This window comes from Rhinolophus hipposideros (assembly GCF_964194185.1).
Source record: "Rhinolophus hipposideros genome assembly, chromosome: 14".
In the NCBI taxonomy this organism is placed as follows: Eukaryota; Metazoa; Chordata; class Mammalia; order Chiroptera; family Rhinolophidae; genus Rhinolophus; species Rhinolophus hipposideros.
In genome coordinates, this window is record NC_138060.1 from 30,689,520 (window position 1) to 30,714,446 (window position 24,927).

A 24,927-nucleotide genomic window follows, 5' to 3' on the forward strand; every position below is an offset into this window, starting at 1 on the left:
ATGTCTTACTCTTTTTAAAGTTGTATAGTGTCATATAATTCAGCTAAAATCTCTATGTGTGTATATATGCGTGTGTTCATGTACATACGTGTGTATGTGTGTTTTATTAAATTTTTATTAAATTGTCTCCTACTTGGCTTTCCAGGAGAATGTAGTGTCTGGTCCCTCTTCTGTCTCAAAGCCTGGCTTCTCCTCCTTTTTAGAATGCCCTCCCTATTCCTACAGGCTCCAGCCCTGCAGGTTGTACATTGGTATATGAGGAAATCTGAATCCTTTCCTAAAACAAAATGGATAAAAATGTGAGTAGAGCAGAGAAATTGGTTCTTTAAAAGAAAGCCTTTGATTAAAACTAACTGACATTTGTACTTAGACCAGACAATATAGAGGGGAGCAAGAAAGCATTCCAGCCCTCAAGTTTCTTGCATCCCACCGGGGAGACAGGCTGGAAAATCAGTGATTATCACACAGAGAGGTAGGAGTCTGTTGGGTATTGGTTTGATATGATTTAAAATCCACTTGTTTATGATTTAAGTGAAGTTGTTTTAATCTACCTGTGGCCAAGGGACATTTAGGCTATAAATACCGAGAGTCTGTGAGAACTGTTTGAGAGTTTTGGTCTGGGCAAGGCGATGCTTTACTGACCTAAACAAGTTCTTCAGGGATCTTAGAAACTTGCTCCTACTGTGACCAAGGCAACTCTTTGGTTGGCAACGGTGTGAAACTCTGTAATGGTTCCTGGAATGATAGCCATTGGAGCAGCATAGCTTGTCTGCCAACACTGGCATCTTTGTTACCTAGCAACATGCTCTAGCAACAAGGGACTTTCTGTTTGTATTGATAGTTAGATGTCAACTTGCAGTTGGTTAAACCATCTCTCCCAAGAGACCAAACTTGTATAAGTGGTACATCTCTAAATTTTGACTTTATTCCTTTTGCCTCCCCTTGCCTGTGATTAATCTGTCATTTGTTCAGAGTATGTTATTTCTTTATTTGGCTTATTAAAAGATGTTATCCTGTATGCTATTGGTTTATGGAATTATTATAATTCTCACAGTGAACCTGTGCTAAATAAATTGCTGGCACAGATAGACTCAGTCTCTGAATATAACTTTGCTGCCTCTCCCGAAACAAGAACAAAACGGTCTCGTAAGAGAGCAGAGAGAGGCCAGTAGTCACAAAGAATTGAAATGGAGGCTCAGGCCTTGGAGAAGCGTTGGTCAAGATAGCAAGGCAGATGTAGCTTTTATTGTGGGGGGTGGTAGGAAAAATGTAAAAAACATGGAACCCAAATCTCCCAAGCCTTCCACACCAAAGTAGATATACTATAGGAAGGCAGGCAGGAAAGATGTCACTAGGCAGGATAAACTTAGTCTCTGGTGCCTATAAAAATGCACCTTGACTCTTCTCACAAACCTATGAACATTTCATCAGTCCCAGTAGGCCTAGAATAGTTCCTCAGTATTCCTACAGAATTTCTCATTCAGCTGGGAATGTTGGCAAAAGCGGTGCTTGGAAACCCAATAAGGCCATTTCATTGGGTCATGAAGAGCAACTGACAGCCACTTCAGTAAAGTTAGGAGCCTAGAAGATCTGGGTTTCCATTGCCTCTATGACTTAGAGCAAGCTCTCTGGGCCTCAGTTTCTTGCTATATAATTAATTCTTTCAAGAAAAATTTAATAAGCATCTATTATATGTTAGGCACAAATCTTGGTCCTGGGGAGGCAGTAGATAAAAGAGACAGATGTAAGGAGACTGAATGATTTTACCCCAGATATACTGTTTAAAGCCAGAATTTTATATTTGTAAAGTGATATTACTGATAATCAAGCATTTGTGAGAATGTTTTTCTTGCCTGGAGAAAAGAGAGAAACCCCTGCCTTTTTGCCTCCCCTTCTCCCTTTATTATCACTTCCCTCCTTATCTGCTCCCAAGTTTTCTTTTTTTATTGCAGTTTGTCTTTCCTCAAGTGGCCGCTGCTTACTCTTCCACCTTCCTCTCTGCCTTCCATCTGCCTCTCCCTTTCTGTCTCCTTCCTCCCATGGTCGGTGGCCCTGGTGTGTGTGGCTGGGCCTTTTTGTGCTGGTCTTTGAAGACAGTTGGGGGACAGGAGGGGAGAAAGGGCAGCATGCCAATAGCTGTGGGCAGGACAGGATGTTTGAGGCTTTGTTGGTTCTCTCTGATACTAGAGACCAGCATCCAAGCCTCCTCCTTCAGAATTTGGGGATGATAATTAACTTTCTCTCTGGCTTCCCGCAAGTCTTTTCACCCTCAGGGCTTCGATTTCTCTCTGTGTAAGATGAGTGGCCTGTGCCATGTGATTTCTAAGTCTCCAAGCTCCAAGCTCCAAAATTCTAAGAAAATAAGCTCTCAAATACTCTGCTGGCAGAAGTGCAAAGGTTACATCCCGTATAGAAGGTAATTTGGCAATATCTTTCAAAATTACAAATACCTATACCTGTTGAACCAGTAATTCTTCTAAGAATTCATTCTGTAGTTACATATGTACAAAATGATATAAATTCAAGGTTGTTCATTGCAGCATTGTTTGTGTATGAAAAGATTGGAAGCAGTCTAAATATCCATCAATAAGGGACCAGATAAATGAATTATATCTTTACAATGGAATACTACATAGCCATAAAATAGAATGTAAATACAATGAAATACTATCTAGCAGTGAATGAACAAAGTACTATTACTGTAGTAATAGTAATGGTACTTTCTACTATTGTGTGATTACTTTGTGTGATTATCAAAACAATGTAGTGGTAAAGAAATCAAACACAAAAAAAGCACACACTGTATGACTCTATTTAATTGAAGTTCAAAAACAGGAAAAGGACAGTGGTTACCCCTGGAGGCAGGGGAGTGACCGCAAGGGGTCACAGGTGGGTTCTGAGATGTTCGTCATGTTCTCTTTATTGATTTGGGAACTGGTTACACAGGTGTGTTCCGTTTGCAAAAGTTTGTGACGTGAAGTTTTTTGTGTGTATTCTATACACCAATAAAAGTTTTCAAAGAATACAGAAAATCTATATGCACCGATAAAAAACAACCTGATACATATTATTTGAAGAAAACAAGTATAACTCCAACACTTCCATTTGTGTAAAATAAATGGGGAAATATCTGCATTTGCTTGTATGTGCATACAATACTTCTGGAAGAAAGCTCAAGAAACTAACAACATTGGTTGTCTGTAAGAAGACCACAGTGGAAAGAGAGACTTTTACTGCATGTTTGGTTGTACATTCTGGATTCCAACCATGTGAATAGATTACCTATACAATGAAAAGAAAGTGGTCAAATGCTAAAAAGAAAAATTAAAAAAATTCTGTGAGTCTAGGAAATATACTCAGAAGTATTTGGAACTAAAGCAAATAGGGGGAAACATCAAAAGATTATATACTAAAAGGATAGCTCAGAACTCAGTGGGGCTTATGGAGAACAATAGAATCTTCTAAAATTGGACAGCTAGAACCCTGTCCACAAAGTTACATTCACAACTGTAGCCGTGATTTAAAAATTAGTGACAAAACATTTTTTCTTATGAAACTGTGTTTATTAGATTACAATAATAAGATAATACATATACTGGTTATAATGAGTAAGATAATTAAAAGATCTATAAAGAAAGATAACCCCCTCCCACCCACACCCTCCTCTTTTAGCCCTCCGAAGTATTCAATATGATCAGCCTAATGGTGTAAATTCTTCCATCCCTTTCTCTATGCTCACATTAATAGATATAAAAATGGCCAGCAACGTCCTAATAGGATTATACCACTCTTCATCACTCGAAAAGGGCATTTTCCACTTTAGCAATATATCACGGACATCCCTCTAGGTCAATACAAATAGGTCTGACTCATTTTCATCATTGCATAATATTCCATAGTATGGAGGCAGTACAATTGATTCGTGGATTTCACTACCTATGGATAATCGGGTTGTTCCCAGTTTGTCAGTGTTTGTTTTGCACAAACAATACAATAAGCATTTGTATTAGTTTCCTTTCGCTACTTTATTAAATTACCACAAACTGGGTGGCTTAAAACAACAGAAACTTATTCTCTCACAGTTCTGGAGTCCAGAAGTGTGAAATCAGGGTGTTGGCAGGGTTGATTCTTTCTAGAGGCTCTGAGGGGGAATCTGTTCTATGCCCATCTCCCGGCTTCAGGCAGCTGCCAGTAATTCTTGGCATTCTTGGCTTGTAGATGCATCACTCCCATCTCTGCCTCATTCTTCACGTTACCTCCATCTCTGTGTCTCTGTACCTCAAATCTCCCTCTGCATTTCTTCTATAAGGACATCTGTCATTGGGCTTATGGCCCACTCTAAATCTAGAATGATCTCATTTCAAGATCCTTAATTACATCTGTAAGGATCCCATTTCCAAATAAGACTATGTTCACCGGTTCCAGGTAGGTATATCTTTAGGAGGACCAACATTCACCCATTATGGCTTCCTTGTAGGTATCCTTATGAGTGGTAATTTCTGCAGTTTTTCTACAGGGCAGAGTTAATGTATTTTTTGGTCAATGAGTGAGTATGTGTATTTTAAATTTTAATTACTCCAGATTACTCCTAGAAAGTTTATGACAATTTACATTTCCATCAGCAATGTTTAAAAGTGCTTGTCTCCACATGAATCATGGATTGGTCTTGTTAATATTTACCAATCTAATGAGTAAAAAATGGATTATTGTTTTAATTTCCTTCTTCATGACTATTAGTGAAATAAGCATTTTTAAATTTGGATTTTATCTTCCATTTAATTGCCTGCTTGTATACTTTGCCCATTTAAAAAAAAACAACATTGAGCTATTTGGCTTTTTTAAAAATCTGTTTATGGAAACTCTTTTATGTTAGACATACAATGTGTTTGCCATATGTTTTGTGTAGATATAGGCCATCTCTTGTTTTTTATACTTGTCTTATTGTGATGTCATGCAAAACTTTCAAAATGTTTATGGAGACAAATGTTTTTATTTTTAAAAAATAATTCTGGGCTTCTTGTCTTGCTGAAAATTCCCCTTCACAGGTTATAGCACCATTCTTTAAAAAATTTCTTCTGGGGGCAGCTGGATGGCTCAGTTGGTTAAAGCATGAGCTCTGTTGGGTTGCCGATTTGATTCCCACATGGGTCAGTGAGCTTCGCCCTCCACAACTAGATTGAAGACAACGAGCTGCCACTGAGCTCCTGGAGGGGCGGCTGGATGGCTCAGCTGATGAGAGAGAGAGAGAGACAGAGAGAGAGAGAGAGAGAGAGAGAGAGAGAGATCTGTTAACAAGGTTGCAGGTTCAATTCCCACATGGGATGGTGGGCTATGTCCCCTGCAACTAAAGACTGACAATGGCAACTGGAGTTGGAGCTGCGCTGCGCCCTCCACGACTAGATTGAAGGACAACTACCTGCAGCTGATGGGCTCTGGAGATACACACTGTTCCCCAATTAAAAAAAAAAAAATTAAAAACTAAATTTCTTCTAAGTTTTTATTTGTGTATTTTATATCTTTAATTATTCTGGAATTTATTTTTGAATATGGCATGATTCTAGTTTTGATTGATTATGACATCAATTAAACCAGGACCATTTATCAAATATTCTTTAATCACTGCCTTGTTTGCCACCTTCGCTTTATATTAGGTTCTATGTCTAGATTCTATCACAGACTACGCAACTACTGACTTGCCCGAGCAGTAGTAGTAAGTTACAGTAACTTAAAAGTTTTGGTTTTTAATAAGTAAAATTCGAGTGTGCCACTAAGAAAGAGAGCCACGAAATTTCCTGGTTAAGGTCAAAGGTAACAGGAGATAAGTTATGCGGAAAAGGCTGGGTAAACCTTAAGTCCCTGCAGACAAATGTCAGCTGTTGTCCCCAAAATGAAAACACAGAAAAAGAATCTTGGGCTTGGAAGGCAGTTATATAGATGATGTATTACGGAATTGTACACTTGAAGCCTATGTAATTTTCCTAACCATTATCACCCCCAATCCATTTAATTAAAAAAAGAATTTTGGGCTCGGAAGGCTAGACTTTTGCTTTTATGGCCATCAATAGTGCAGGGATCAAATGGCCAGGCGTCAGGAGCCGACCCAGCGTCCCCATCCCCAGCACTGGAGTGACAGAGGGGAAGGGCGATAAGCAAAATGCTGCGCACAGGAACCAAGGCATTTGTTGAAAAAGCAGAACGGAATTAGGGAAACTGCAACGAGGAGGCCAGCGAGGCCAGCCAGGAACAGAGGGGTCTCTCCAGTAGTGTCTGTGCGAGTCGGGGCAGACGGTGGGGTCTCTCCTGAAGGCGGTTTTCCGAGGTTCCCCATCCCGCGGTGCTCCGGCCACAGCAACGGCCGGCTGCACAGCCACTCAGCAGCGCCGCTGCCGAGTGGACAGCCGGAGACCACTTGCCAGCAGAGCCGCCGCTCTCCCTGCCCTGCCCCTCCGCGGCGGCCTTTGCGGGTTCAGGGATTGGCTCCAGCGGCGCGCGGGGCGGAGCGAGGGCTGCTGGGAGGCCGGCCGGGGAGGCGCGCGCGCGCGCGCACGCGCACGCGCGGGCGCGGCCACGGCGGCGGCGCGCGCGTGCTCGGTCGGTCGGTGCGGTGGTGGAGGAACGGGCCGTAGCAATGGGCAGCGGGCTGGTGTAGCGCCGGGCGGGGCAGGCGGGAGGTGACGGAGAGAGGCGGGATGGGGGCGCCGCAGGTGGACGGTCGTGGTGGTCTGGGCTGTTGATCGCGCAGCCGGAGTCGGGAGCTGGTGGCGACGGAGCGCCGGGCAGGTGAGTGCGGCGACGCGGGACCCGGATATGCGGCGCGGCTGAGGGGCGGCGCGGTGGCGGCCGCCCGCTGAGGTGCCCCCGCGCGGGCCGGCGGCGCGCTCTTGCTGGCCACAACCTGCGGCGCCGGCGACTTCGTGGTCCGCGCCGCGCTTCCTGCGGTCTCGGAGGACGCCCGCCCGTCGGCCCGCGGGGGCGCCCCGCTCGACTGCGGCCCTCCGGGGTGTCTCCGAGGTGAGCAGCGCTCCCCGGCCTCCCGGGTCCGCCGGCGCTCTCGGTGCGTTCCCGAGGGGCGCGTCTGCGCGGAGGCGGCGTCCTCGCCCCCTGCGTCTGTGCGGACGCCCCCCGGTGCTTCCTGACCCTCTAGAGTCGTTTTGCGCAGGAGTGTGTTTCAGGGGCGGGGATCCCGGGCTGCTGGGGTATAGGGTCCTGTTTTCAAATGCTAGCGCCGCTACTGACCACCCCTGGGGCCTGGGGCCAGAGTGTCCCGATTTGTTAATGGTAATAACATGTACTCGACAGGGTGGTTGTGATGGTAGCACGGGACGGGGTGCAAGACGGAGCAGCAAGGGATCGGGAAATGGTAGGCAATTGGCAGCAACCCTGGCGCAGCATCTTTTCTGGTCGGCTGTCGGTAATTCCTGGCTGCGCGTGTGCGTGGTTTTTTTTTTTTTTTTTTTTTTGGGGGGGGGGAGCACATATTGCCGACTTACTCAGGTGTTGCAATAATCTCCACTGGAGCTGCTTAATACTAGAGTCTGTTATATTACGGTGGTTATATTAGAGAGTCTGTTATATTACAGAATCCGGCAGTCTCTTTTTGGCTAAGGCCGCCTTGGAATATCCGTCTCCGGTACCGAGTGGGGGGAATTGCTGCTGAAATAAAACCGAGCGAGTTTAGGGTTCCCTGGGGGTGGAAGATGGTGGGACTCCTAAACTTGAAGCGCGTTGCGGTTTAAATAATCTTAAGTGACATTGAAAGCCCGCCACTGGTTACAGAGTATACACTTGAAGAGTCTGGAAACAGACTTTTTCTAACACGGCTACATCCGAAGGGAGTGACAAGTGCTTTTGTAAACATTGTGGGCAGTGTTACTGTTTGGTGAAGTCATCATAATTAAATTAGATGAGTAGTTATTTTGAAGCGCTGAATGGATGTTTGGAAATATGATTCCTAATTAAATCATCTCCAGCGAGTCAGAATTCTCAGCAGTTCATTAATCATTTGGGGATTTTCACGCTGTGCTGTGAGATTTTTATGGTAAAAGCAGAACTGTTTAAGTCATGATAATGTAGCATAGGAGAGCGTGCTGAGGATAAGGATCTTCACCTAGTTTCAGGAGGCCAGGGTGGAACAAAGTAAAACTCTTAAGCCTTAAAGCTGGAACTGGCATTCAGGAAAACAAAAATGACTGAAACCAAAACACTTTGTTTTACTCTCCCTGGTTCACGCATCGATAAGGGTCTTCCACCTTCGGGTTGTGTTTTAGAAGTGACAATTGAGTTCGGTTTTGATTTATTGCAGTTTTGCACCTCTTGCCTATTATTTCCTGCTTTACTTAGTGACTCATCCATTAAAGGCTTTAATCCAACCTGCTTTGTGCATATGAACAAAATACACAGAAAATAATTAAAAAATGAATGTTGTAATTTTAATTATGTTCTTTCTAAATTATGATCTTCCCTGTTATCTAACTTTAGACTGGTGATCCCAACAGTAGAAGCACTGTTAGCCACTGTGGAAAGGCTAGGGGGTCAGAAGTCACATCTTGATTGTAGGCCTCCATGTGGGTCTCAAATAGCTGGAACTTTGGGATGTCACTCAGTCTTTCTGGGCCTCATTTTTTTTTTTTTTTAATTTATGGTGTTTGAGTATGTGTCACCAGCAGGTTGGGAGGTGGTAGTGGACTAAAGACTCACATAAAGGATATTCCAGGATATTGTACTTTTCCTTCTCTTCCTGAATTCAAACATTCTAATGCTTCAGGGCTTCCAAGCCTGCCCCTCTACTTTTTTCTACCTGTACACTCTCTGGGTGATCCTGTCATGTATGGCCTGTGGTTTAAATTCTATGTGCTGTTGACTCTCAGATTTTTATCTCCAGTTCTCAACTTCAAATTTCTTTTACTTGGCTACATATCTTTACTTCTTTTGTCTGTAGGCATCTTAAACTTAACATGTTTAAACTGAAGCTCTTGGTTTCCATTCCTCAACTTATTCCTTCCCTAGCAGTCTCCATTTCATAAAAACAGTCCTGTGACCCACTCCTCCAAGCCGTTTAAGTGAAAATCTGATGTCCATCCGTTTGTCTCATTGCTCCCCCACACAAATGACAGCCCTTCAGCAAATTCTGTCAATTTTACCTGCAAAATATATCCCGAATATATTTAGTTTGTTTTTATTGCCATCACCCAGTTATTCCTGGGAAGTAGCTTCCTAACTGGTCTCCTTGCCTCTGGTCCTGCTTTCCTACAGTTCATTTTCAAACAGCAAGCTGAGTGATCTTTACTTCCTTTCCTCCAGTAGCTTCTCATTACACTAAAAAGTAAATCCAAGCTCTTTATCTACGTTAGCAGCTAATTATCTTGCTTATTTTCTTGTTTGTTTATGGTCTTTTCCCTCCAACAGACTCTGAGCTCTCTGATGGCAGGCACCTTGTCTGTCTTCCCTGGGGTATTCTCAGTAATTAGAACAGTGCCTGGAACATTTAACTAATGTTGAATGAATGAATGTGTGAATGAAAAAAGTTATAAAATCTTATGATTCCAAGTATAACATGTATTAAACACACTTTACACTGTTTTGATCACAGATTTGTGCAAATGAGGAAGTCATCAGAAGGTCAAGTTATTGTTAGATATCCTATTCCCTCAGTCTTCATTAACCTGCTGTACCTCCTGAAAAGGCTAAGCATGTAGACAGTAAGCCATTGATAAGAAAACAAATGTGAATTTTGTTCATTTTGTTCTGGATTGTTAGTATTTTTGCGGATAAGGAACCATACAAGCTTTCCAGCCTTGTTTTGTTCTTTTGAGGCATTGAATTTTGGCCTGTACTGGAGGGGATTGGTGCTAGAATGTGATCGTTTGATCCAGACTACTAGATCAAATCTTGTAGGGTAGCAGTTGGAATTTTTACAGAGAGCAAGTGTTTTTATTTCAATTACACTATTTTTTAAAAGAAATCTGAGACCTGTCTCACCCTACCTCCTGTGAATGTACACACACGTTTGTATAAGTACGTATCCTCTGAACCATTTGATTTGGAGTTATCATGGCTTACCATATCTTGGGGATAAATCCCTATCATTTGGTTTCTATTGACTGTTCATTTGACAGCTTTGTCATGATGTAGAAAGAGGCAAATAGTTTGGGACTTTTTCCCCCTGCCTGAGACTGAGTCTGTAGCCCTGAAAACTAGCAGGTACGTGAACAAAGAAGGGTATGGAAAAATTAGAAGTGTTCAATTCCATTGTCGAAGTTGAAATAAAGGAAAACTAAACATTGGAGGAGGAAATGCTAGACCAGAACAATACTGACTGAACATTTAATAGAAGAAAAGAAGGAATGTAAGGGAGAATATCATAAATTTTCAGGTTTCTGTGAGACAGCTTCTGTGATCAATTCCTCTTACTGTTGCTGCCCATGTACCCCCAATTTTGACACTTGGATTTTTTTTTTTCCCCTCTGCCTCCATTCCCTCATTTGCAAGGGCTAATTTCCTAAGGCATGTCTATGAGCCTACAGTAGTCCAATGTTAGCTAGAACACCTTGTGAGAGAGGAAACTATCTCGAAGAGGCTTTTCTATTCTTATAATTAAGGTCCACTTCCTGGATTTTCCAGCTATTGCGTCCAGCTTTACCTTTTCGAGTGGCTTCAGACTGGTGCACTTCCTTTTAAGTTGGTGTCCCATATAGTTCATGGTAGCCTTCATGTTTCTCCAGGTTAAATAATTCTGTGCCACAAGCTTCTAATTGAGAGAGGGAAAATGAAAGGGACTCGATAGATGTATGGTTGGGTATGTATAGTGTGTTAGCTACCAGTTGCTCTGATAAAGCAGACTGCATATTTCTAATTTAGACCTGTCTTTTTTTGAGTCAGTAGACTTACTTTTTAGATGACTAAAGAGATTTTTTTAATTAAAAAAATTTCTAATTGGGGAGTGACATTGAATTTAAAAAATTTACATACAGTGAAGCTAACTTTTTTCATGTACAATCCTATGAGTTTTAACACATAACTAACGGTATACAGAACAGTTCCATCACCCCAAAGAATTCTCCCATGTTACCATCCCCACCCCCCCAAAAAATATTCTTAACACTTGGATTTGTTTTTTAAAGAAAATTTCTCACGGGTAGACTGTGTCAGAACTGGGACGAGTGGATAATTGATCAACCTAATTATTGGTTTTCTTTTAGAAATATAAAAGAGAGAACTCCAGTCTTCAACAATGGGTGTACATGCAATAAAGTGAAGTAATTAATCTTGTAGATGGAGGAATGTTTATAAGGACTTTAAGTTAAAAAAATTATTGAATAACTTTTGGAACCTGTCAAGTGAGACAAATCCCATAATATCAAGTTATAATAGGGACCTTCTAACAAATGTGGGGGCTAAGTCTGTGATAAAATCATAGCAGATAGTCATCACATATCCTCTCATCTCTCTTTAGTAAACCCAGGATTCCCATTTACTGGTATTGCAGGGTAGAGATTAATTTTATTAATTTTATTCCAGAATGTAAGAGTTTTAGGTATTCAACTTTCTTAGGGATTGAGAGGAGGATATGTTACCTATATAGCCAAAGTGTTTTGCAAATGTAGTGTTCCATTACTCATTATCCTATTAACTTGGTTCCAGCCTATAGCAGTTAATAATCTAGAAATTTAATCATTTCTTCAGAAAATTTACAAATCTTTCTCCTGAGTCCTGATTCCAGGATTTATCTATCTTCTCCCCACCTCTTCACCAAGAATGTATATGCAGGTTACCCGAGGTTATTATCAGTTGACCCTTTAACTGGGAGTATTTAATGCTGAAGGAAAGAATGTTAATCTGGACAGTCCCTTATATTCTGGTGTTATTGCTAGAGCCGGGTCTGCAGCCGGAATCCCACTCGTGCAAACCCAGGAGGGACTGCGTGTCGCTGTGTTGCTGACCATGGAGCTTGTCCTCCTCTGTTGCTTCCAGCCACTTGGGAGACCACCAGACAAATGCTCGTTTTCCCTCTAAGGGAAATGTGATCCTGATTATCCACGGCTCAGGCTGACGATTATGTGGATTAAAAGAAATCTATGGGTAATCCAGGAGCTTTATTGAAACTGCAGTTTTACCCACATTCCTGATCATAGTTTTTCCTTGTATTTCTAACAACTAACTTATAATATTTACTAATTTCATATCTATCTCCTTCTACCATTTAGAAGTAATGGCGGTTGGGAAGTAGAGAAAAAAATGGGAGGGGTTAAAGGAGTTAGATAATCATCAGGCATTGCCCCACATAATTTTGTGTTGACTGGGTGGTTTAACCACAATGCTTACTAGACCTTGAAGACCTAAATTCCATGAATTCCTTACCTGCTGGGCCACTGGTAGAAATTTGAGGTGACTGTCAACAGGAAGGTCAAAGTCCATTTTGAGACATTTGTACTTTACTAGCTTAAATGATTGAGCTTTTGTGAGTTAAATAAGATTGCAGATTGTCAGAATTTTAAGTTTAATGCAATTTGAACTTTAATGTTTATTTAATAATTTAACCTATTGATTTGCACAGGAATTAAACTGAAGAACTGCTATTTGAAATAGAGATGCTCAGTTTTTGTAGCCAGGCTACTACCGCGTTTCCCCAAAAATAAGGCCTAGCTCGACCATCAGCTCTAATGTGTGTTTTGGAGCAAAAATTAATATAAGACCCGGTTTTATATTATATTGTATTATACCCGGTATTATATTATATTATATTATATTATATTATATTATATTATACCCGGTCTTATATAAGACCGGTCTTATACTATAAGTAAAATAAGACTGGGTCTTATATAAATTTTTGCTCCAAAAGATGCGTTAGAGCTGATGGTCCGGCTAGGTCTTATTTTCGGGGAAACACTGTAATACTGCCTCCGATAAGGTACATGTAGTTACACAGTAATTAATTTCTGTTAAATAGTTGAATTATGGCCATTTAAAATTGTTTACTTTTGAACTACTGATTTAGTGTAGGTCTTGTATTTGTGTTACCTGCCATTGAGTAGATTCTGACTCTTGGCAACCCCATGCGTGAATGATGTCCACAATGTCCTGTCTTCAACAGCCCTGCGTAACTCTTATAGACTCATGCCTGTGGCTTCTTTTATGGAGTCAGTCCATCTCATATTTGGGCTCCCTCTTTTCCTGCTGCCTTCTTCCCCACCCCCAATTATTGTCTTTTCAAAAGAACCCTGCCTTCTCTTGATGTGCCAAACAAAGTAGGACAGCTTTAGTTTTGTCATTTTTGCCTCCAACCATGTTTCAGGCTTAATTTGCTGTAGGACCTACTTCTCGTATGTTCATCTTTTTGGCGGTCAGAGTATCTGTGGAGCTCTCCTCCAGCACCAGCGGGTCTTGTATTTAGGTACTATTAAAAAATCAGTGTTTTCCTTTAGCTTTATAAATAAGTACAGATGCTGCCATTGTTGACTGAACAAAAATTATAATTTGTTAGCTAAAATTTATTTTTGCAGTTGTATATTTTCAAAAGTTAGGTTCCATATTTATCAGCTGTATAGATGTCATTCCCCTTAATTAAAATTCATTATAGTTAATTTTTTTGGGGGTGTCCTGGGGCAGAACCAGCTGGAATTCACTTAACATGCTTGTTGTTTTGTATGGTGAGCCTAAGGAAACATCTATAGGAGTAGATGGTTGTTGGTTTTGGTTGTTGGTTTTTGACAAGGTTTGATCAGTTGAAATTATTTCATTTTTGTTCTTTTGGTGGCTATGGAAATACCACCTTTTCATTGGAAATCATTAGTTGTCTTAAATCTTGATATACTTCACCCACCACTCCATTATTAATATTTTTCCTGAGAGGCTTCTGGGTTTTAGGTACTCATTCTACCTCTAAGAACTACTATATATGTAGCAGTCCTTGTAGTATATGTGCGTGTGTGTGTACTTTTTTTTAGAGAGCTATATATACTATACCAACCAGCAACAATAATTTCATGTTTAATTTAATGAAGAATTCACTATCTTCTCCTTGAGCCCTAGACTGTTATTTTTTAATCAGTGATTTCTTTAATTCTGTGTATTCTGTGTATTGTTAACCTGCATCCTTTTATGTTCTTTTGTTATTTAAAGTTGCGGCTATCAATATAGCCTATTAGGAAAGCTCTGTGTGGCTTATTATATGTAATTGTAGACTATAACAATAGTTACCATTAGATGCTTAGTTATGTGTCAGGTTATACTATGTGTTCTTTCTATATTATTTCATTTCATCCTTATAACAAACTTGTAATGAAGGTCTTGATGATTTTCTCATTTCGGAGATGAGGGAACTGAAACTTTGGGAAGATAACATGCCAAGTGGCACACAGCTTTTAAGTGGGAGAGTCAGGTTTCAAACTCAGGTCTGCCTGACTCTAGAATTTATGCTTTTAACGATTGTCTCATACAGTTCTTTATTTTTTAGGTCTTTCAGAGGAAGGTTGAAAGAGACTATGTTTAAAGGTTTAATTTTTTTTAGTATAATAATCACCACCTTTATTTCAGTACCTGTGTGTTTGAAAACAGGAAACGATTTCCAGTTGTTTAACCTTTAACTTTCTTTCTCTCACTGCTCCTAAACAAATTTATATGGATATAGTCCAGTTTTATGGGTAAGTGTTAAGAGTTAAACAGTGAATTATTAATAGTTATTTGATGTAGCATGCCTTTGTTCTGAATGTACGATAAGCTTTTCCTTTTGCCTTGGCTTTACAATTAGAAGGACTGTGGTTTTGTGGTTTGTCATATATAGGCAACTAACAAAAGTGCTTAATGTGTGACCTAGAATAGTTAGATGTTCTAGAAAGCTTGTGAAAATCATCTTTACAGAGTTTTCAAATAAAAAAAACTCAAAATATTTTCTTCCCCCTCTGCTCAGGTGGGTGGCATATTGAAACGTGTTGCTAAGCTTGATCCTAAAGTATTGGGAGTAGAGGAAGGAAGACATAAATTTACTTACGAATAAATGAACCAGCAGACTACAGTTATTATCTTTAACTTAAAAAATGAATAGAGAAGCATTATGCTTTTTGGCCTCCCCACCCACATTCACTTGAGAAAGGAATATGAGCATTAACATTACGTCTAGTACCATTAATAGTAATACTCAGGCACGTGGACAGAGATGCACAGGACAGACAGGAGGTTTTCTGCTTAACGAGCTCACACCAGTGGGTGAGCGAGCCACTAATTTTCAATTAAGTTATAAGCAATGGTTTCTATAGACGAGGCCTGTATACTTATAAAATTAAAAGTATTATTTCTTCATTACTGGCTGTGGAGACTTAAAGCCTGAAGTATTATCCATTTTGAAAACGAACTATTTAATAAATTAGAGAAGTTTTGCACTTGATTACATTTAGTTGTGTGCTAAACTTCGGATCTTATTTCAGTAAAGGAAAAATTTTTTTTAAGGAGTCCAAACCTTTTTGAAGTCTTCATAAATTATTGACAATGTCAGTAATGTTTCCTTTAAAATGTAATCTCAAAAAGTAGCATTTTTGGGGTGGATTTAAATACTTTAAGAAAAACCCAAATTATTTTAAGTGACATCAGAGTAACTTCTACCTATCAGCTTGGCAAAGATAAAGTATTTCAATACTTCTGAATAGGACTGGGGAAAATATTTTCATACATTGTTCCTGAAAGTATAAATTGGTACAGCTTCTAAGGAAGGCAATTTAGCAATATCAAAATTATGAATGCACATCCCATTACCCATTAATTCTTTTTGTAGGAATTATCCTATAGTTATACTCACACATGTGCAAACCTTGTACATGATGCATGTACAAGGTTACTTATTGCACTATTGTTTATAATAGCAAAATTCTTGAAGTAACTTAAATGTTCCTTAGTAGGGGTATTGACTTTTAGAAAGTATGATTGAATGCTCTGTTGCTCTAAACCAGAATGAGGAAAGTTTTTATGTAGTGATGTAGAATGATTTCACCACATTAATGGGTAAAGTTAAAAAAAAGTGTGGTCATAGTATGTGTAGAATTCTACCATTACTGTTTTCTAAAAAAGAGGGCAGTAGAATATATGTATTTGATTGCTTATAAGTGCATTATTTTTGAAAGGAAAACCAACATACTGGTATATGTTGGTTGCCTCTGGGAAGAGGATCCTGGATTAACTGAGGGAATTGGGTGGTAGGGAGACTTTATTGTATATCCTTTTGTGCTTATGAATTTTGAATAGCATTCACCAAAAGAGGTGAATATAATAAATACATATAATTAAAAAGTAAAGAAATTCAACTATTTTGAAGATTAAAAAGATAACCTTCTATAAGGTATTACAATATTAAACAAAATGGACACTAATTACAATGTTTAATTAGTGTCAGTTGGGCAGGAGCTATGTGGAAATTCAGGGGATACCTAAGAGACGTGAATGTGGTTGGAGAAATAGAATAATTATTATTTAATTTTCTCATAGACTCTCAGAATTTAAGAAGAGACTTAGGGATTGCTTAGTTGCTAAACTAGCAAAATGGGTCTCTTGGGTCTCTTTAGTGTTCCAGTCTTCTGTGTTTCGGCTTATAGAGTTTCAGTCTCTGGAACTGTCTTTGGGAAGAAGATGGAGACATGAGAATGGATGATAGTGCCATCACATGGTTTTAGACATGTTTTTCACTCAGCTACAGAATAGTTGCTTAATGGATACTGTGTCAAGGTAGAGGGCGGGTCTAACACTGAAAGATAATTTTTGCATTTAACTTTTTTTTTTGTTTTCAAGTAGATACTACATTTAAAATTTGAAAGTACCAAAGGCTTCCTTCCTCCAGCCATGTATCTTCCCCACAGGCAACCAAAATTATCAGTTTGTCATGTATCCTTCAGAGAGATTTTTTCTTTTCTTTTTTTTATTAGTTTCACGTGTACAAAAAAATATAATGATTAGACATTTACATCCCTCACGAAGTGATAACCCCACCAAGTCTACTACCCCTCTGACACCGTACATAGCTATTACAGTGTCATTGACTATATTCTCTCTGCTGTATTTTACATCCTGTGACCATATATATTTATATAGTTGATATATGTATGTATATAAATTACAGTTGATGTTCAATATTATTTTATATTAATTTCAGGTGTATAGTGCAGTGGTTAGGCCTTTATATAATTTATACTGTGGTCTCCCCCACCCCCCATATAATAGATTACACACGTTTATGTACATTCTTTTTTTTAAATTTTACTGGGGAATATTGGGGAACAGTGTGTTTCTCCAGGGCCCATCAGCTCCAGGTAATTGTCCTTCAATCTAGTTGTGGAGGGCGCAGCTCAGCTCCAAGTCCAGTTGCCTTTTTTTTTTTAAATGGAATCTAACTTTTATTTTAATTAATTAATTAATTTTTTAAGATATTTTTTATTGGGGAAGAGGAACAGGACTTTATTATTGGGGAACAGTGTGTACTTCCAGAACTTTTTTCCAAGTCAAGTTGTTGTCCTTTCAGTCTTAGTTGGAGAGGGTGCCATTCAGCTTCAAGTTGTCCTTTCAGTCTTAGTTGTGAGGGCGCCGCTCAGCTCCAGTTCCAGTTGCTGTTTCCTAGTTGTAGGGGGCACAGCCCACCATCCCTTGTGGTACTCGAGGAGTTGAACTGGCAACCTTGTGGTTAAGAGCCCACTGGCCCATGTGGGAATTGAACCGGCAGCCTTCGGAGTTAGGAGCATGGAGCTCTAACCACCTGAGCCACCAGGCCGGCCCCCAGTTGCCATTTTTAATCGTTAGTTGCACGGGCTCAGCCCACTATCTCATGGGGGAATTGAACCAGCAACATTGTTGTTGAGAGCTTGAGCTCTAACTGTCTGAGCCATCCAGCCGCCCCTCTGGAAGCTCAGCCCCTCTGGAAGCTCAGCGGCAGCTCATTGTCTTCAATCTAGTTGTGGAGGGCCTGGCCCATGTGGGAATCAAACTGGCAACCCTGTTGTTCAGAGCTCGCGCTCTAACCAACTGAGCCATCTAGCCGCCCCATACATTACTTTTTATCTATCTATCTATCTATCTATCTATCTATCTATCTATCTATCTATCTGCCTACCTACCTACCTACCTACCAACCAATCATCTATCTATTTATTCTTCCGTCTCTTCTCCCCCACTCCGGTTCAAGCCGTTTTTCTCAGTCTAGTTGTGTAGGACACAGCTCCCTGGCCCATGCTCGTATTATGAGCCTTGCGCTCCCCCGGCTGAGGCAGTCATTTGGCTGCTCACAGAGGCTCTCACAGGCTGCTGGCCGCTCCCCGCAGCCCAGCTCCAGGGAGAGCTGTTGTTCACAATCTTAGCTGTAGAGGGCGCAGCTCACTGGCCCATGTGGGAATTAAACTGGCGACCTCAGTGTTAGGAGCATGGTGCTCCAACCACCTGAGCCACTGGCTGACGCCCCTTTTTTGATAATTTTATAAACCAGTGAAGTACTTGTAAAATTTTCAGATGATGTAACGGTGTTGTAGCTGTGATTAATTCTGTATATGAAATAGTAGGATCTAAGTTGTTAGAGAGTTCTACAGACTCTGAAATGAACAAAATGAAATTTATCACTTAACAGTTATCTTTTTATTTTAAAATTCCAAAAGTTATTCTCTCGAACATGGCAGAGATTTTTCTTTCCTTTTCTCCTTTTTTATCCTCCTTTCACTTCTTCCATTCCATATGTCTTTCCAATTTTGTTTTCATATTTGTTATGTATATTTTTAAAAAACAAAATTAAGATCATATTACCTATAATTCTGCCACCAACCTCTTTTCTTAATATAGTAACATTTTTTCAGGTCAGTAAATATTCTTTTACATGATTTTTTAATGTCTGTTAAGTGTTCTATCACATGGGTGTAATGCAATTTAATCTTTTGTTATTTATTTATTTATTTAGATTTTATTGGGGAAGGGGAACAGGACTTTATTGGGGAACAGTGTGTACTTCCAGGACTTTCCCAAGTCAAGTTGTTGTCCTTTCAGTCTTAGTTGTGGAGGGCGCAGCTCAGCTCCAGTTGCCGTTGCTAGTTGCAGGGGGCACAGCCCACCATCCCTCACGGGGAGTTGAACCGGCAACCCTGAGGTTGAGAGGACGCGCTCCAACCAACTGAGCCATCCGGGAACTCAGTGGCAGCTCAGCTCAGCATGCCGTGTTCAATCTCAGTTGCAGGGGGCGGAGCCCACCATCCCTTGCGGGACTCGAGGAATTGAACTGGCAACCGTGTGGTTGAGAGCCCACTGACCCATGTGGGAATCAAACCGGCAGCCTTCGGAGTCAGGAGCATGGAGCTCTAATCGCCTGAGCCACTGGGCCGGCCCCAGTACTTCCTTTTCTTGCTGAATAATTTTGTTTTCTTTTTCAACTCCGTTAATAAATGTGTTTCACTATGTATTAGGGCTGTTAATTAGGATATTATTCTTGCCCTAGGTGTGCCTTCTGTAGTTTATCTGGTTCTTAACATTTTGCTGCGTATTTGTTCATCTTTAAGAGTGTTGGCATAGAGAAAGAAAAGATGTGAACCTCAAAGCAGGCAGTTTAGCTGTTTGTTAGTATCATTGGCAAGAGTTTTATTTTAAAGGAGTTTTGAACTATGGATAAAATTAAGTAAAACTTGGAAATTGCTCAAAGATTTTACTTTTCATGTTTTTCCTCAACCTCTGTCATGTAATATCTGTATTTGAACCTAAATTAAGGAGAAAGGTAGTCGGATGTAGAGCTGGAGTGTTGGGAAATAGACAATTTCATATTCTTAGCACTCCTATCCTAAAACCCAGTCCAGACTAGTCTCTAACAAAGAGTTTCACAGAACACCTTAAGTTGGCTTACTTTAATCTTAGGTATGTGATTTGTAGTGTATATATTTTAAAGAATGATTTCTCAACTAATCAGGCTTGCAGGAACATTTAACTCTCGTGTGTTATGTTTTATAAAGAGATTGGTTCCTGAAATGTTTTGTTTGTTTTTTGGCTCTGATGGGCTTTTTAATGACTATGTAGGAGGTCCCCCCCATAAGTATTTTAAGACCTTTTTAATGAACATGGGAAGCATCTCTTTAGTCTGATGATTGATGTCTCTATGCTGAATTTTCAGGAGATAGAACTGGTATGCTAAGAATCCATGAGTAGGCTTACTTGTCTTGCTGCGTCACTACTCAAAAATATGATCCTTGTGCTGACTGCCACGCCCACGATGGTATCCTACAGAAATTGAGAATTGATAAGAAAATGTGGCCTTGTATTTTGTCTTTTATTTTTCTGTTCTTTTTATTGTATTTTAGGAATCTATTGGATTACTATAACTTGGGGTGAAAACCCACTAGTTCTTTACTACTGACAGCTTGAAAAGCACAGAGGACTGTGAAATGTCCAGGCTCTAGCTTTAGGGAGCCTGTAGCTCTGTGGATTTAGGTTTTCAGGCTTTTTTTTTAAATTGAGATTTTGATGGAGATAATTGTAGATTCATGTGCAGCTGTATGAAATACAGAAAAATTCTTTGTATTCTTGACTGGGTGTCCCCCAATGGTAACATTTTGTAAAACTAATATAGTATCACAACCAGGATATTGACATTTATACAATCCACTGACATTATTCATATTTCCTCAGTTTTACTTAGCACGTGTGTGTGTGTGTGTGTGTGTGTATTAAGTTCTATACAATTTTATCACCTGTGTGGGTTTTTGTCTGCACCACCGCAGTCAAGATACTGAACTGTTCCAACACCACCAGGATGTGTTGTGTTGCATGTTTATAACCACGCCTACCTCTAGCACGTACCTGTCCCACCTTCCCCTCCCCTCTGTGGTCTATAACTCCTGGTAACCACTAATCTGTTCTCTATTTTGTCATTTTAAAACTGTCATATGAATGGAATCATACAGTTTATAACCTTTTGAGATTGCCTTTTTTCATTTGGCATAATTCCCCGAAGTTTGTCCAGGTGTTATATGTATTAACAGTTCGTTTCTTTTTATTGCTGAGTAAAATTCCATGATATGGATGAACCACAGTTTGTTTAACCATTCACCTGTTGAAAGATTTAGATTGTTTTTAGTTTTTGGCCGTTACAAATAAAGCAAATATGAACATTTAGTTTTTGTGTGAACACAGGTTTTTGTTTGAACATAAGTTTTCGTTTCTTTGGGCTAAATGCTCAAGAGTGCAATTGCTGAGTTTTATGGTAATTGTGTGTTTAATTTTATAAGAAACTGCCAACAGTCCCTTTTATAACACAAGGAGAAGCGGAGAAGCCTTATACAAACAGATGCTAGCTACAGTATGTCAACAGATCTCGCTGAGCTGCTGTTCTGGTGAAGTAAGTGTGGAGTTCCACCTGCTTGATCGTCGCCCAGGGACTGTGCCAGACTTGTCTGCGCTCTTCACCCACCTGGAACTGAGGGCCAGACTGGTGAAGTGACTTTAAGTTTTTTTAAAGAAAGAAGATTTAGAAGTGATGTTAGGCTTGTTATGGGCAAAGCTGGTATTGGAACTCAGGTTTCTTGATTCCTAGTTTTTTGTTGTTTTTGTAAATTAGAGTTAGTCATGCTTTCATGTGTATTGTTTGAATGGTTAAATAGTCCTCCAAGTTTTGTTACAAAAACCAATAGTATTCTACTGTTTCACTTCTTCCTAAAGTAATTGCATTAGAGCATTTACTTATATATTATTTTGTACTAAATTGTGTTCCTTTTATTTTTCCTTTATAGTGTATAGTTAGGACTCTACATAACATATACATATATGTAATTATATAAAATTATGTTTAGTTTGTATTATCTATAAGTTTTAATTTAGAACAGTAAAGGAGATGTTATGAAATATTTGTTATTTTAGAAAGGGGAGTATTGGGTCTGACATGGCTAAGAACACCTAGTATGGTAGGATGTGGTCGTGTAGCACATGGGAAAACTCTTTGGTGGGAGGGAGCCTGGCATCTTGGAGAAACTGAAAGGAAGCCATATATAGCTTGAGAGGAGAGACTAAGGACTAGAGTTGTGTAGGATAAAGGATGTGTAGGATGAGTCCAGGAGGGAGGCAGGGGCCATGCAGGACCTTGTAAGAACGTTGGAGAGTTGTTTGACTAGAACAAAAGCTGAGGAATTGTGAGGTGTAGAATTGCTTGACCACGTGGAATTTATAGTTGAAATGGACTTTAAAGATCAAATAATTTAACCATCCCATTTTCCAAATAATAAAATGGAAGTTAAGGGAACTTTCCCAATGTTAAACAATTAGTGGATGAGCTGAACTAAACTTGATGGTGCTAATTCATTGTTTACACTGACTGCCAGGCAGAGGGGTTAAATTTTAGGTAGTTGGGTTTTGATCAAGAGAATTCCAAGATGGAGATGGCTGGCTGGCTGTGTTTAGGCAGTGGGTAATGGAAAGCTACAAAGTCTGGAAAGCCACAAAGTCAAGGTCCCATGATTTTATGCTCTGGTTAAACTAAGTCACAAATACGATTTCTTATCTTGACTTACGCTCAGTTTTTTAATAGTTTTTTTTGTGTTAGTGTGCTTGTCTCCCCTTTTAAATTGCATGCCCTTTACTTTTTACTTCCTATACATTCTGGCTCAATACTTTATTCATAAGTCATGAGTTTTAAATGTGAATTCCCCCAAGTTGAATTGGTCCACTAGCTTTCTTGAATCTTCATTTCATCTTTCTGTATGGAGTTTTTTTTTTGAGAGGACACGCTCCAACCAACTGAACCAACTGAGCCATCCGGGAGCTCAGTGGCAGCTCAGCTCAAGGTGCCGTGTTCAATCTTAGTTGCAGAGGGCGGAGCCCACCATCCCTTGCGGGACTCGAGGAATTGAACTGGCAACCTTGTGGTTGAGAACCCACTGGCCCATGTGGGAATCGAACCGGCAGCCTTCGGAGTTAGGAGCATGGTGCTCTAACTGCCTGAGCCACCGGGCTGGCCCCGGACTTTTTTTATAAGCCTTTTAAAAAAAAACAACAAAAAAACTTTCTTTCTTTCTTTGTGTTTTTCCAGGACCCATCAGCTCCAAGTCAAATAGTTGTTTCAATCTAGTTGTGGAGGGAGCAGCTCACAGTGGCCCATGTGGGGCTTGACCCTTCAACCTTGTTGTTAAGAGCACCGTGCTCTAACCAACCGAGCTAACCGGCCTCCCCCCTACATTGACTTTTTACCTGGTTGTGTATTTTTGCTTTAGTAGGCTTACAGTTTCCTGCAGCGATTAGTTCATTCTCTGTATAGCAAAGCTCTTCTGCAGCAATATACTTTGTACTTTTAAGTAATACTGAAAATAAGGAAATAGGAGCTGTGGTTTAGATCTTGTTCAGAAGATTATTTAAAAAAAAAGATTATATGTACTTAATTCTCTAGTATTAGTCATGGATTGGTCCTAACGTGGTGTATTATCTGCTCTCCCAGGTCAGGTGAATAAGCTCTCGAGTGCCTGGTAACATTTGGTGACTCACAGTGAGGGCAGGTCCATTGTTACTAGCAAGTAAATAAGTCTCCAAGAAGACTTACCACCTTCTGGTTTTTAACTATTTTACTTAAATTTATATTTTTAATAGTTGACACATGCATATTATATAAAATATTTTAGTCAGGAAACTGGATCTGTGGGTGTTTGTTTACAGTCTAAGATGTTTTATAGGATCTTCTTTCCTTGTTCCCTCAGGGTTGAACTTTGAAAAGTTCTAATCTAGTGTGCTTACACCAGATCTGAATGTATCCTTTATTCCACTTCTGGCATTGCTATGAATTTATCGTGATTTTTCTTTCATACATTTCTATTAGCTATGGTAGAGAATCGGCTATGGTGGAATCTGGTTCATTCACATGTACCTTTCTACATTAGGGTGTGTGAATATTTTCCTATATTTACCATTTTATTCATGAAATGTTTGTTGAGAGGATATATGCTATATGCTTCATGAGGTACAGGGATGCAAAGTTGAAGGTTCATGGCTTACAGCTTTAAGGAACTTGAAGAGAGAGAACGAACCGATAATTCAGATACCGTGTGGTAAGTGCAAATGATAGAGCCCATCCAGGGTCTTGTGGGAGCACAGAATGGAGCAGTGGTTTTCCAAGTGTGGTCGGGGGCCTCCTGGAGGCCCCTGAGCTCTTTCTCAGAGATCTGCAAGGTCAAATCTATTTTCATAACATAAGACATTTACTTTTTTTGCTCTTACTTGCTTACAAATATATGATGGTTTTCTAGAGGCGGTATAACTTGTGATATCACAGTAGGTTGAAGGTGGAAGCAGACAGAGATGAGAATTTGCTGTTTTCTATTAAGCCCAACAATAAAATGTAAAACAGTATGACTCTTCTCACTAAAGGTTTTGTTTGGAAAGATTTTTTTTTTTTACTTTTATTTATTTAAGTGTGTTTTTCCAGGACCCATCAGCTCCAAGTCAAGTAGTTGTTTCAATCTAGTTGTGGAGGGGGCAGCTCACAGTGGCTCATGTGGGAATCGAACCTGCAACCTTGTTGTTAAGAGCACTGCACTCTAACCAGTTGAGCTAACTGGCAGCCCCTGAAAGATATGGTTTTTAAAACTAAAATATGCTTAAAAGTGTTTTTTAAGTAATCATTACACAGGCTTATTATTTTTTACATGAAAAAACCATAAAATTCATTTTTAATTTCAAATTCAGTGACTATTGATAGATATAACTTTATAGGTAGGTAAGAGCTTTTGAGTCCTCAGTAGTTTTTAAGAGTGTGAAGGGGTCCTTAAACCAAAAAGTTTGAGAACCACTGGACTAGAAATTTCTCGGGTCTGAAATGAGGCACTTGAAAGGTGTGTTATAACCTAGGTTCACAAAAACAATAGAAGGGGCTTGCTTAAAGCAAAGATAAACCTTTTGCTAAAGAAGTTATATGTCTGTGGCAAGACTCCCCACCATGATCTGCCCAGGTAG

The 24,927-nt window shown here is 39.8% G+C and overlaps 1 protein-coding gene across 2 annotated transcripts in view; it reads left to right on the forward strand.

Moving 5' to 3' along the window:
- Window positions 1-6,537: 6,537 nt before the first annotated feature.
- Window positions 6,538-24,927, forward strand: part of PIK3CB (phosphatidylinositol-4,5-bisphosphate 3-kinase catalytic subunit beta) — a 151,967-nt gene continuing 133,577 nt past the window's right edge. Inside the window, exon 1 of one of the 2 annotated variants that reach the window (XM_081071899.1) lies at window positions 6,538-6,780. The gene's annotated coding sequence lies outside the window, so the exon portion shown is untranslated. The remainder of the gene's footprint in view (window positions 6,781-24,927) is intronic. The other variant, XM_081071900.1, reaches the window with a different exon arrangement.